This window comes from Eutrigla gurnardus (genome assembly GCF_963514095.1).
Source record: "Eutrigla gurnardus genome assembly, chromosome: 12".
NCBI classification, from domain to species: domain Eukaryota; kingdom Metazoa; phylum Chordata; class Actinopteri; order Perciformes; family Triglidae; genus Eutrigla; species Eutrigla gurnardus.
Window position 1 is genome coordinate 11,157,126 of NC_139926.1, and position 15,883 is coordinate 11,173,008.

Consider the following 15,883-nt stretch of genomic DNA (forward strand, 5'->3'; position numbering starts at 1 on the left):
ATTGACTGACTGAATCACACTGAACAGATGCGTATAAGCCCTTAAATACAGAATTAATATTTTGATTAGAGTAAATATGAAACGGATAACATCTATTATCCATTCATGTGTGTTAAGGAAATCATCTACTGACACAAAAGTGACAGGAAGCAAAAATACACCAGATAGACAAACAAATGTGGAACCATATCGCCATTATTGGCATTTTGTCCGTCATTTTAGAAGTGAATCTTGTGTGAATGCTGTTATCAAAGTCATGGACAATCATGAAACAACAGCCCTTCTTTTACCTCCTCCAGCAGCTCCACACTGCAGCACAAATGACTGTCAGTGGGAGAAAGGAAGAAAGTCTATTTCAAATGTCCCTACTTCTCCTGCCATTCTTGCCTTTTATGAAGAGTAAGGTGCTCCCTCAGCAAATCCCCGATGCAGACAGTGTCCTCATATGTTCTCATTTCCGTGAGTGTGCGTGTCAGCACCAGTGTAGGTATCTACTGTACAAAAGAGTCACTGTTGTAACAGCATAATGGAAGAGCCTGTCAGTAGCCTTGCCACTCCGTATAATATATTAAAGCCGCTTCATATATGTTGAGCTTCTTGTTTCATTATTTAATGCAAAATTGTGGGTATAATATACTAATACTAGGGTATTTAATTATAGAGATGATGTGTGATTTCATGTTAGATTTAGGGTGATTTTAAAGGAAGAGAATGTTCAGTTATTTAATCCCAGAGCTTTTTGTAGTTTTTGTTCTAGGTAGGTTTTTAATATTTATGCTTCACATACTTGCCTCATTTTTTTGTGACTGTATTCCCTGATGGATTCTTATTTCCCCTCTGTGAAACACTCTTATTTTCAAATGTCCACATCGGAGGTACTTAATTTACAACAGTGATTCCCAAGCGAGGAATCAGCCCCCTCCGAAGGGTCACAAAATTACTGAGGGATATTAATTAAGTAATTAAGTGATTAATGGGGTAGGACAGGAGAGAAAACCAAGATCCCCTGCAAAGACTGGACTCAGACATTTTGCAGCATAAAGGTTGTGCTTTAACTCATTGTGCAAAAGACAATGCAGACACATCCTGTTAGTCACTTAGTGGCGCTGAGTGTTTTTTCAAATATGGTCTAGCCTCGCGACGGGGTGTTTTACAAGTCAATTCTTGACCAATGAATTCAAATAAAAAGCTTCAACTTGTGTTATTACGAGCGATGTATCGGTTTGTTACAATTTACAAATGACTGAGTGGACTGAATGATACGAGACAGCTGGACCTGTGAGACTGTATGTCAAACGTTGCCAGGTGATTTCATTTGATGGTTTCTAAAAATGATATGTGAGAGCAAACTGTGTGCACAACAACCTGACAGGTGAAACATTCTGGAAATAAATCCTTTTAGCCTGTGCATTTTTTCTTTCGATACTAAATGGCAACGTTCTTAAAGGGTGCTAAAGGTTACATTTTCCTTGATTCAAGCTATAGGCCAATGCGATTCATTAAGTCTTCAGTGTACTGCCATGAATGCTCTGCTGTGAGGCTGTTTTCTGGGAGCTATCTCCTGGTACACAGGACGGACTGTAATGTTGCATTTTCACTTTGGCTGAAAAGACAAAGAAAACGTTCAGCTGAACCACAGAAGCATCACGTAATTAAAATTGCAAACCTTGTGGGTTACCAAGTCAATGCTGGCCAAATATATTTGCATTCATTATGATATAATAATATTCGAAATATACTTAGTGAATGCGTCGTACCTTAAAATCTGTTTTCGGAGCTTAAACCCTTTTGTGGTGTGTGTGTGTGTGGGTGTGTGTGAGAGAGAGAGAGAGGCTGGCTTGCCATTTGAAAGCAGTACAATGACAGTGCTTTTTAACAAACCAAATTTCCCTTGCATTTAAATGAGTAGTTTTTCACCTTGTGTATTTCATCTTAAGCTTCGGTTCTCTCACCATCTGTAGTCATGCAGCTTCAAACAGGCTGCAGAATAAACAACATATTGTTTCATTGAACTCAGTTTTTTTATGTTCTCTTACCAATTATTTTGGTTATGTGGTGATGCCAGTAAGGTAGACTAAAGACTCTTAGTATAATTCTTGCTAGTTACCCACAACATTTTGCATAAACTGTATCTCTTTCAGGTGATTCACTCCTTATACAGTCAGTAGAAAAGCTGCAGTCTCTAATTTAGTTGTCAAAATGCAGTTATGGACCTCATATCCGTGGTCGGCTTTGTGAAATCTGCCTGTAAAATAACAGAATGTGTGTCGAACTGGTTGGTTGTGATTCTTCAGTTTTCAAATTCTAAGTTCTGTTTGTTTCGCTCATCCACCTCCCCTGCCTCCTGCCATGCGTGGACTGTGTCAAACTTTATACTACATCAATTGCTCGTTTTGATTTACAACCCACACGATATTCACTGCAATAAGCCTCTAGGTGTTTAAGGTTTTTCCACTAATTTGTCCCGGTGTTGCCAAAATGACAGCATCATCTATCAGCATTTACACAAGACGCTCTGTTCGTCAGTCCTATCAGTATTCCCACAAATACACAAAAAGGAAGCAGGATGTAGGAGGGCCTTGTCGCCCGCCTACTGTGGATGTAATTATGGTGGATCCAGAAAGCATGCTGTGTCACTGGATATTTCACAGTGGTGTGGCAGATAATGTGTTCTCAATTATATGTGGATCATTAACATTATCATCAAGGAATTGGCAGTTTATGCAGCTTTGTTAAAGGAATACTTTAGTATTTTTGAATGGTCATGCATTGTTCACTCACTTTCTCCAGGGACGGGAGATCTCCGTATTTCTAGTCTGAAAAAGAGTCTCAGACCGGCCGGCCCGGTCAGCTCGCCTCCAAACCGGTCCGGTAAGAAATGTATTACTCTTTTTAACGCTGGATGCTCGTTAATTGGTGGCGTACCATGCTGCCTGCAGTGCTGGCGTCAGTCTGTTCAGTGTCACTGGAACTCTGGATCAGGTCTTATTATCTTTAGAGTTATTTGGCTTTAGTCCGACTAACTTTACTTTTAAAAAATGATTTATGCCTGTTGGGTATCATTAGCTTCCCCATGTATTGTTTTCAGTCAGTTGAACATATTGGAGCAATGAAGACCTCTACTTCCAATACCAGTGAGAGCTGATTATGTCTAAAACTAGGAAGAAGTATTTTCATGATTTATAACCAATAAATCAACATACACACTTGAGAGAATTTTGAACAGGAGAGAATAAAGTCAATTAAAAAAAAATGAAGTCATCCAAAAAAACAACAACAACCAGATTATCTCCGCGGTGCATTGAATAGCAAACAAGGTGAGAGGTAGAGTGAGAAACTGCCCAACCCTAAAGCACCTTCACGCAATCCTACTGCAACATGTAGAGCTGGGGCAAAACCAGATTAAACTGATGATTCCTGGCAGTGTGGTAGCTCCCTTTAGAATAATAACACATAACTCATGTCAAAGGTTGATGGGTCGGTCTGAAAGTAGCTATTCATTAGAGGCTATTTATAAAGGGGAACAGCAGGATACAGAAGAACTGCTCAGTGCTCACATTTATCTGCATGAGGTCTATGGGCAATAATTGCATCAAGGTGTGCGTGCTCCATTAAAGAAGAAAGGATTCAGTTGGAGTGTGTGGCTGTAGGGTTGTTTTGCTAGAGACCTCAACACAGCAGGCGTACTCCTGCAGTGGGCGTTGTAATGTTGCGTTTGTCTCACAGGTATGATGAGATATGGGCAATGTGGCGAAATGAATGTTGAACAAAGTCAGACACCAAATCAAAGAAAGTCAAAGTTGATATGTATTAGAATGTGGTGGAGCTTTATTTTAATTATTTGTATTATGTCTTGATCATTACAAAATCACTTCAAAGCCGTTTGCTCTGCTGCTTGGTACATGCATTTTAAAAATCAGATTGTGTATGTTGGTCTGCATCTCATCATTTCTGGCGTTCTAACCCTTTGACATATACATGCTGCAAACGGTCCAGCTTAAGTTCAGCTGACAGGTCTCACATAGAAAGCAACCCTGCTATATTTGCAGTCGTTTAATTAGGACGAAACACGGTTATTCATACCATCCATTTTTCTTTTATATGTGCTTTATCAAATCTGTGATTGGACGTTGTTCTGATTCCATTCATTTGTTTGGGAGGCGCTGACCCGACTAACCGCTGTGGGATTTGTGGAAGTTTGGCTCCGCAGCAGCACTTTCGATCGCCGTGCTAATCAGGAGGGTTTCCGTTTCCCAATTGCTTTGCGGCTGGATGGCCTTTTGCACGCCTACGTATTAATCTCCCTCAGGTATTCAGGTGGACTGAAGGTAGCATAACATTTACATACCATGTGCACCGAGGCTGGAAGATTAGGCAATTATGTAACAATGGGCTATGTATAAGTACGATATCAAACAGTTATTCATATGAGATATTGCTTCTTTCCCAGGTAAAGTTCTCCCCGTCCAGGTCTCATAGGACATTGATCAAAGAGTAGGCAACCTTCTGCTCCAGTTTGTATTATAATGTCCAAAGTGATTTATCTTTTCTGTGCTGTGGCGTATGTAAGATTCAAGGATTGAGATGAAGTCAAAGATGCAGCAGTGAGCAGCCTGCTGAGCCTCACCGGCATCCTGGTCACTGCCAATCAAACCCATTCAGGGCTTGGGGTGACCTTCACAATAAAAGTGCACTGCTTCTCAAATGTTAATCTCTACCTGTTCCTACTGCATGGAGATTATGGACACATCACATTTGTTTTTTTTCCCCTCTCTCCAAGAAAGTAGCATTCTTTATCTGTCTCTGTCCTTTAAACCCACACAGTCTCCATGAAACAGTAAGAACATTCACATTTATTCTAGTTTCTGATACAGTATCTCAACATGCATGAAATCAGTCAGGGCATTGTGTATTACAAGAATGTGAAACTGTATGTTTGACAGCTAGGCTACTCCAAAATAGTAATGTATAGTTTGAATATTGCTATTGTTGCTATTTAATTCTAATTCCAGTGCTTTAAACTGCTTATATCCGTACATTTTTGCTTTATTTTGGTATTTACACCTACATTTAAGATGTAATAATAATGTTTTGACCCACGAAAAATTGCATGTAGGCTACTTGTTTGTGTAATCATAGAAAGAAGTTGACTGATCCTCGTTTTTTCATCCCTTAATTTCTGTGTACATTTCTCTGAAAGGTTGTTTGGTCCAATCATTCCCCCAAAATGTTTTCTGTCGCCACTGTCGACTTCCCACAAGAGTCGAAACTTTGCACAAACCTTTGGTGTTGGAAATGTCACTCTTTTGTTTATTTGGTACACATCCATTCCTCACTCTTGAGAAGTTGTCTCTGGGAGAAAAAAAAACCCAAAACAAAACAAAAAAACTACTGTGCAGCCACATCACACACATTCATTTCTAACACATTACAATTTGTTTCTGTGGTTACTAGGGGAAGTACCACAAGTTTTCAACCTGAGATGCTCTAAAACACATTGGAAGGTTGCCATGACATGATGAAAATATGAGTCAAGCATTCTGCTTTTTTCTGCTTTAGCAGAATACTGATTAGACAGTGGAATTTAGTTGGATTTACAGCAGGGATGAACTCTTCCTTTATCCGTTGTGCTGTCTCCATCCTGTGTGTGTTGTAATGCCTATATCTTTTTCAGAGTATGACCGTGTGTCGACTTATTTTTAGTTTTGTAAGCAGCACGGCTTCAGGGATGTTGATGTTGTCAGTCCATCTGTTCCCCTGCTGGTCTAACAATGCAAACATTTACACCTACTGGATGGATTGACATGCAATTTTGCAGACATTCAGGTTTCCCAAATCATGAATAGTTTCTGATGACCCTCTGTCTTGTCAGCTAGCGCAAGCAAAATATTCAAATCTCTGCTGATCACATGCACCTGTAAAACATATGATTGAGTCCCTGTCAGCCTTATCTGCACTTTGAGCTTTATGTTAACACAGCATGCACTTTGAGCTGTACAGACACTGATGCCTGTCATGGCAACCACTTACTCACACTGTGGACGTTCCCTCTTTTCCCTCGTATAGTTCTGTCTTCCTGTTTTCCTGCAATTTCAGGTATGACTAACAAAAGAAAAGAGCATGGTTGTATTTGGTCTTTTAATGTTTTTTTTTACATTTCTAATGGAAAACAATGTTCTAAACAAAATCCTAATTCCACAGCCATTAACAGCATCCTAGTTTATGCTAACTTCATCGTAGCATCCCGATGTCATCCAACAGCTTTTGTTTGGTGTACTTATTGTAATCTTGACTGAGATAACTATATTATACCATTCATTCGTTAATAATAGTTTAGACAGAATAAATCATGTTTTTTCTGCTGCCGGGACAAATTATAACCCTGCTAAATTAATGTATTCAACGCAACAGATTTACTTACCATTGTTTGTTGATTCTGTTCCTCCTCTTGCCTGCACTTCCGTATTTGATTGCCAGGAGGATAAGTGGCTTCATGGTGTCAGGAACGCTCTGTAATTGGCAGCAGGTTACATTAGTGGGGACCCTAAGGGGTTTCCGGACATTTCCTGTACATGGCGAGCATAGAATTTAAATGGGTTCTCGCTCAATTGTCGTTGCTGTGAAAAAAAGAATCTCCGTCCTCGGGGGCCCCCTTCTAGCTCGGGGCCATAGGCAAATGTAATTTGCCTGGGATGCCCCTGCCTGAGGAATGAAGGGCTGGACTCCTGTCAGCACTCTTGTTTGAACTATTTGGTTTGGTTTGGTTCATTGTTTTGGTTTAAGGATGCTGTCTTTATCTTTTGCGTGTAGGTGGGTTGCTTATGTTTATGTCATTTGGTTAACTTAGCCTATTTAATTGTGTGCTGTTTGTTCACTCCAGGCCTACACTGTATATGTTTCCACCAACACTGACTGTATCCTAAGAACATTGCAAAAACACGTAGATCTTTGTTTCCTTTTTTGAATTAAATACATTTTTTTTTTACAAATTATGTATGGGATCTCTGTGTGTGTGTGTGTGTGTGTGTGTGTGTGTGTGTGTGTGTGTGTGTGTGTGTGTGTGCTAGAGTATCTAGCTTAATATTCTCTGGGTGGAATTCCCAGCGTGGCGTAGTATGGCTATAAATATATATACCGTATATATAGGTAAAACTATAATCCTCCCAGTCACAAAAAAGATGCTGTCAGCCCCTGCTCACTTTAGTAAACCTTACTTCAGTGAGTTAAGCTTGCTTCCAACCAATGACATCATGTCCTTTGTGTGAATTAAAGGCAAACAAACACTTTTTGAATGGCGTCTTGACGATCTAATAACTGTGGCAGATGGATTTCTGACAAGGAAAGTGTGAAGAAATGGAAGCTCATTGTCACCTGAAGGCAGGACAATAGAACAGACAAATTGTTCTTGTTACAGAAAATAAAGGAAATGACAAAATACACAGCACAAAGCCGGTTCTTTATTCATCTTTACCGCGGATGTTTTCTTAGCCAGGATCATTATTTGATGCCGAAGGAGGGATAGAAGCAGAGCTCCACAGTGCTGCTGTGCAACATTTTTAAAGGGAGATTAATACACTTCACAATCTCTAGAGTATGTGTATGTTTCCACCATTTTGTCTTCTTGGAATTGGATACATCCAGTAGCAACGTTCATTGGCAGTGATTGCTGTGTACTGTAGAGAAGCAGGAAGTTAGAGTGAGGTCAAGATAGTGTGTAGCTCATCCAACTTCTATGCAGGGAACCAGAGTGTCTTTCCTATCACAGACTTGAAATCTGTGTCTTTATTAACCGTAACAATGAACTTTCCTGTTTTGTTTACCTGAACCATACTCTGCCTCCAACTTCTTTCTCACAGGACGAAGAAGAAATGTGACAGGGAGGAAGTAATGCACACAAAAGAAGATGCTACAACATACAAGGTGCGTTTTGATTTTAATAGTGTCACTCAGCTTCCAGTCAGACGAGTTGATGATTTTACTAGTTTCGTTTTTGACCCATTTGATTCTGAGAATCTTGAGATCAGGTGGTGGAAGAAGTTTTTCAAATACTTCAAGTTAAAGTAACAACATTAATGGTCTTTGATTGGCATATTACCATATATGACATAACAGAGTGGTCACTTTAGGGAGTTTTCTTTTTTATAATTGTATCTCTTTGTTCCTCAAACAGTTAATAAATGAAATAGAAACCATGCGGAACTGCTAACAACTTAAAGACAGAGGTAGAGGTATAAAGTGGCTTAAAAATGGAAATACTCAACTCACAAGTACTTGACTAAATGTATTGTAGTTAAGTTTAAGTAAGTAAGAAAGCTGTTTTGAAATGATGCATGCTTTTACAGACACAACCATATGTAGGTGGATTCCTGCTTATCTTCACTTCCCGGTAATACTTTTTTTTACCGTTCCCATATTTTGATAAATTAAATGATTTGTTGATATTATTTCTACTCGCCAATATGATGTGGATAATTTGCAGTGGCATGGCACATTCACACTGGACGTAAATCCCCAACAGACCCTGACATGATCACAAATTACTTTACGTTCCCATGTAAAATAAGTGTATAAGTCGAGTGTTTTCCAGGTTGTTTTTAACACTATTGCAGTGTCTGATGAATAACACTAAACGATGGGTCCCTTGTCCGACTTCTGCATTTTAGAGCCCATTGTCTTGTTAGGGTGTAGGTATGGATGAAGGTGAATCAGGAAGTCATAATCAGGCCAAGCCTTGTCGACGTCATAGTGGTAAAGAGTGCATGGAAGATGGTTAGAATCACAGCACATGTTCTTTGTCAACACCATGAGTCATGACCTTGTCTGCATATGTGAAATATCCTGGTTTATCCCATCTCCTTCAATAAGTCCAGGACAGCTTGCCTAATGATTAAATATAGACAGAGAATGGAGAGGAAAAAAATGGAAATATGTCATCTTGACTGGTTTGTGACAACAACCTCACTTTGGTTTTTCATTTATCACCGGGTGTCATTTTGGCAGCAGCCGTGTGGAGCACCAGTCTTTAAAATCAGATCAATTTCAAGTCAGAGAGACGCCAACATTTTGATGAACGGATTTTTTTCTTTTTTTTAAATGTCTGCTTGGAGTTATTTTGTTTGTAAACTCGAGGTTTCGGGAAATGATGAGGACTTGTGCAGGAATGTTTCACCATTTTGAGAAATAGGCCAAGATTTAGATAAGAAGATTGATGAACAGAGGCAGGGGGAAACAGCTGGTCCAGCTCTCTCTCTCTCTCTCTCTCTCTCTCTCTCTCTCTCTCTCTCTCTCTACATATATATATATATATATACATATATATATATATATATATATATATGTATGTATGTATGTATGTATGTATGTATGTATGTATGTATGTGTGTGTGTGTGTGTGTGTGTGTGAAGTGAAGGCTTATTACATTTTGTTGGTTTTGTGTAATTGGACGGTGGCTGTCAATCATCCATATTTTGCTGTAGTGCACACACAGCTTACGTGATGATGTGATTATTTGGCGGAGGATTTGCATTTTGCTTGAGAAATTAGCTGTTTGTTTTGATGATAACTCAACCCCATGCTGTTTGCTTGTTGCATTGGCTGGGCTAAGTTAGCATATTGTTTTTGTTTCAGAGCTGGAATTGTCACAGATGACACAGTAAGTAACTCAATGACGCTAATTTTTTAATTTATGAATAATTAGCCTGCTAGCTCTGACGCAAAAGCCTATAAGTAGTGAGATTCTCGTTGTCAATGAATCAGAAATGGAGACAAAAACCTATGGTAGCAGTCTGCGGTCTCCCAGAGTTCGATAGTACCTCACATTTCATATGGAGACCAAAACAAAACGATGTGTAGAAACAACAGACTGTCTATATACGAACAAGGTCGCTGCTGTATTAATGCCTAGACGACGTTATTTTACATGTTTATGGAGCAGATACAGTGTTAGCATAGCTGAACTCCGATGGATCCAAATGCCGTACGAACAAACCACGACTTCAAGGTGGAGTCATTACCTTATGTTGTACAGATAATCACATTGTTAGTTGTATTTAAGCTATATGTATCACTGCAGCAAACAGATGGTAATTATTTCTACCAACGATTACTGCAGAAAGTACTGCGAACATTACTGCCTCATTCGCTGTACTTAACCCATGCTTTATTTATTATTTTACAGGTGCACATCGGCAAGGTTAAAACAAACAGAATTCCGTTGATCATCTGTTATTAAAAGCAGTAAAAGTTTTGCTTGATCAATAGTAATAATAATAATAAAAATAATTGAAAAATAATTAAATAAATACAAAAAAAGAGTTCTAAAAGGAAAAGTTGTCTGCAATATGGAGGCGGTATAGAGGACTCTCCAAGGACCAAACCAGAAAATAAGGGACTCCTTATGTTGTTCGTGCTTTTGCTTGGCAGCACTCTCCCAACACGTCTCTCCCAAAGCACTGAACAGAAGGGGGATAAGAGGTAAAAAGTCTTTAGCTGTGGAGGAGTTTGCTTTTTCTGTTCTGTTATGATGGATAGGCTGGTGCAGACTGAGTGCCGTGATGTGTGTCTCTGGGAGTGCTGTGTTGTGACCAGTGGGGTCGCTCATCGATTCCTAGCCATGTCTACTAAACCACTAATAAGACACTTGGCATTTTCCCTGGTGCTACATTACTCCCTTTGTGAGCTTCCTCTGGCTCTTTCACTTCCTGGAGATGCTGGGCTATCTGTGTGTGTGTGTGTGTGTGTGTGTGTGTGTGTGTGTGTGTGTGTGCATGTGTGTGAGTGTGTGTGTGTGTGTATGTGCATGTGTGTGTGTGGGGGAGAGTGGTTCCTGCATCCATATGCGACTGTGTGCGATGGCATTAAGTCTTATATATTTAGCCTGAAGCGTGCACACATGTACACAGCGTTGTGTACGTGACTGTATGTGCATATGTCAAGAAGAGATAGATGAGATCATGTCTGGGTCTGGATCTGTTTAGCACTACGGGTAACAATGCAGGATGGGGACAGAGAAGTCGGCTCAGATGAAAATGTCACCTTGGAAGCCGTTCGGGGCTCGGTGAAGTTTGATCCCCTCTTGGAGACCCCGGATGTCTGATTTGGAGGAGAAATATCAGTGAGTATCATCTGATGTCGAAGGAGGAGGATTAGCGGCAATGTTAGTGATGAGATCAGCTCAGACAGATGGAGTATTTATTCAAGCGAGAAGTTTGAGAAACCAAGTCAAATTAACATGGAAGCTTATTGCACTGTGTATTCATTCCTAACTTTGCTGCCAAGTGTTAGAAACTGCTGCAAGCTAGAGCTGCTGTAAAATCAAGGACATGAATAAATTAGGTATCATGTGTTTAATACATTTTGCAGCGTTGCTGATCTGCACTCAGCGATATTCACACTTATATTTGTAATGCAGCCCACTTAGCGTGTTAATAGTTCATCCAGTGTTTCATACCGCAGTTTATTTTAGGCTCCTAAAATAAACTGCAAGTGTTGAGCATGATTGTCAGAAAAGCCGAGTACTGCAATTATCAGTGATATCACCAAATAAAAAATAAAAAGTTCAAGTACAACAGAATATCAAAAGTTGAACTTCCAGAACATTGGTAAGTATGCTTTAGTTTGCAGGACTCAACTCCATACAAATACAACTATGTTCCATCCTGAGCAGGGCCATTGACATGAGTTTGAAAAAGATATACAATAACCCTGGACTGGGTGTGGTAATAAATTTGTCTGAGGTAAAATGATGACAAATAAAGGCCTTTAAATGGTCCTATTTTCGACACAACATGTCAGAAAGAATTGATGTCTCACTATGCGGTGCCACAAATTACCCCCTGAGAGAAAAACAGCTCACTGCAGACAGCTGAGTGTGGGGGATCCACTCCCCCTGGAGAAGTCATATTCAGACTGATAGGCTTGTGTGGAATTCAGTGAACCTGACTGCACTTTACACCCACAAGACTCCGCTTCCTCATTGGAGCAATGCAGACACCTTAGGGGGTTATTCCTCCTCAGCCTATCTCCAACGTTTTTCACTTGTTTCGTTCTCGCTGCCAACTCAATTACAGATGGCTTTTACACTTTACACTGCAACATGCCTCCTTGGTGCCCACGCTCATTGCATACATTAAATCTGGAGCCAATATATTCTACTACCATATGAAGTTTTTTCCAAGTAGAGAAGTAAAGATGGACTGTATCAGAGTTTGAACCAAGAGCCCCCAAGCTAAGTGCCTGTGAGTGTCTTGCTGTTCACTCCCCCCCCCCCCCCCTGTTCCCCACGTGTGTCCTACTGATTGGTTTAGAGCTGCTCCAAGCTCCAGACTGGGCTTCATCAACTGATAGCACCAGAGATGGAGATATCATGGCGACGTGAGTGTGGAGAGAGAGAGGGAGAGCAGCTAGATAGAATAGTTTGTCCCCAGGGATATACCACATTGCACCACCTTACCATGGACATCTAAAGTGGCACGTATTTCTCTCCCCCCCTCTTGGCGAATAAGAACGTAATCATCATTAAAGGACAGATATCCAGATTAATCTAACTGCAAAAGGGGTTAATAGGGTTACTAATCAATACCAATGACTCAATTAGGTAGCACAGCGTTGAATTCCAGGGCTTTTGGCTCATTCACTCACCTTCATTTACTCCTGCTGGAAGCAAAACCCCCCCACACACATTTATAAAGCAGCATTATTATTCAAACAGTAGCCACTGTGACACATTGGTGACCTTTTCCCTTTCACTTTTGTTGACTTTCCACTCTAAGAATCTATGGTTTACTGTTTCTTTACGTCATTTATAGACCACTGAACGCTGTGCCAGAGAACTGCTGTTGGCATTTGAAGTGAATCCCATGTGATTATTGAATGACTGTGCTTTGACCCATTCATTCTTTATCCAAAGAGCATCCAGCAGCATAATCTGTAACATTAAAAGTTAAGATGCTTTCTTGCCTCCTATCTTATATGTACAGTCATTCCATTTGCCAATTGAAGGTCATTGCACAACAGCCATCAGTGAGAAAAATACGGTATCTCTCAATGTAGATATTTTCCATTTCTTTTTGATACCTGACCCCAGTGAAGAGTTTCCATGTGAATTCAGGTGTTTGTGGCAAAACAAAGTATGATCGAGTTATTTTGAACTATGGCTCTGACAATCATCCAGACAGCAACTCGGAAGTCTGGGGGCGTTAAATGGCTGACTGCAGCTCAATGGTCAGAAAATCAGACAAAAACAAGAATTACAACTACAACTACAACTATCTCTCTCTCTCTCTCTCTCTCTCTCTCTCTCTCTCTCTCTCTCTCTCTCTCTCTATATATATATATATATATATATATATATATATATATATATATATATATATATATATATATATATTATAAGATCATAATATATATATATATATATATATATATATATTATGATCTTATTTCATCTTTGCTCAAAACATTCTCTTCTCTCCCCAGTCAAACAATGTGTATTACTTTATGCTCTTGGGTATTTGGCTTGTGATTTATCAGGTAATTGGTGTGACTTTAGTCTCACTGGGACCATTAAAGAGGATTACAGATGACTACCTTTACCAGCTCACAAATGTGGCGTCATTCAGCCTTTAAATCATGCATTTCTACTATGGCCAGCCTGTTTTAAAACATTCATTAGTAAGTGCTTTTATGCAGGATATATTTCCAATTTATGAAGTTGCTCTTTATTGATTGTTGCTGCCTGCAGTAATCCAAAAGAGTAGCTGATCCAGGAGGGCGATATCAGGCTGAGAGACGACTCAAGGAGGCTCTTTTGTGTTCCCAAAACCTTGCTCGCTATTCAGAAAGGGGAGAGTTCAGTTTAATTAGGGATGTTCAATGTTGCTTTTCATAAGGCCTGGAGGGGATGCTCTGTTCCACTTCCTTCTGCATATTTAAGTTTACAACACTTTTGTTGGGAGGAACAAGAGAAAAACAAACAAAGAAAAGCTGTGAACGATTGAGTTTCTTCATAACTCAATGGTAATTCTCAATAGTGATATTTTATTTTGAGTGAAAAGGTTAATTGCAACAGGTCGTAAAAACACACATTGATTACCATGGTAATGCTTATTATGCTCAAGATTTACTATTGTGGTTTTACAGGGGCGACCATCAGTACTGGCAGGATGATTGGTGTTTGATGTCTTCGAAATGACATTCATTGTTTTAAATAACTTGGAGGAAAATCTGGCCGTAAAAAGCAATGGTCATAACAACATCTCAATGAAGGACACCATAAAACCCAGCACCCTAATTAAAAGTCACTGTTAATGGCTGCCAAGCAATATTTAATGTCACTCAAAGTGCTCGCTAATAAGAACAACAACAATTGTTAACAATTTCCTTGTCTCAATTTCTCATAACCTGTAAAACTATTGTGGAATTCCATTTGCATGTTTGCAGTTCACCGAGAGACACCAGTGGTGTCGTGGTAGTTGATGAGGTGGTGTACTGCTGGGTAGCCAATGGTTTTCTGGCTGATAGGTGGGTATACTGTAAACTGCCATAAAAAGAGGTGGGTGTCCAGTATGAGATCATTTATGCAAATGGTTATACCCAAGATGAAAAAAAAACCATCTGAAAGACCTCTCAAACCACCTGAAAGATATGGCTGCTGGGAGAACTCATCCCCTATTTATACATATACAGGAACATTCAATTTTACTTTAAAACAACATTTTGCACGGAGCTGCAACAGCAAACTACGATGACGTATTAGGGCCACTGTAGGAAAAAAACAAACAAAAAAAACAAACAGAGCCAAGAGAGGTGGGCAATATTCAGAGAGAAAAAGTCGCAAATTTGCAAGTTTATAAACTCTTTTACAATGCTAACAACTGGCATTTTATTCTAGCTAACTTCCCATGAATGTACGCATTCATTTTCTGAATTACTACATCACATCATGTGCTAGCGCCTTGTTAAGTTCCTTAGGGGGGTGACTGTTGGTGGTTACCTTTTGGTTGTTGTTATATGGGCCAAATTGTTAAGTTATTGGTGTTTATTGATCGGGTGGTTGCCAATTTATAAAGTAGCAAATTTGCTATTTCTTAAAGTTGCAGATTGGAAGGCTAAGATGCTAGAGGTAGCTTTCACTTGTCATAGATGACGTAAACAAGTTGCTTGAACGGATGTTTGCCGTTGCTATTGTAACAGAGCTTCCTTGGGTTCGCTTGACAGGGTGGATGTCATGGAGTAATAGCCACTCAGACACGGGATGCAGTGAACAGCAACGGCTCCACTCTCTTTACTGGGTCGCTCACATGTTAATCTTCACAAAAAGAATATGACAGCCACACACTTTACAGCAGCCCTACGGCAACTCTACAGGGACACTTCTCCAACTACGTAGAGACAGAACAGTCTGTTACACTATGACAACAAGTGAAAGCTACCCCTAGCATTTTAGCCCAACCACCCGATCAATAAACACCCATAAGATGACAATTTGGCCCATATAAAAAAAACAACAACAATAACCATCAACAGCCGATAACAGACGTGAGCCACTTCGTACAGCTGTACGAACATGACTGGATGTTTTTAGTACCGGTCAATTTAAACCAGGATAAATTAACAGTGTGTCCGGGTAGTTTCTTTTGCCAAAATGTGGCCAAACAGAAATGATTGTGTTATTAAAGACGCCAGTGAATCTGCACTTGTCAGAGGGGATTACCCGTGTCAGGCAGATGACAGCCCTGAACTAATTTTAATGGGTGCCAATGACTTTCTGCGATTTGTTTTTAATCAGCCAGAGTACACAGGATTCCTCAGAAGCAGGCCGATCTTTTTTCATAATCGTCACTGTTGCATATAGTGGCTGTGTGTGACAGATTAAATAGGAGG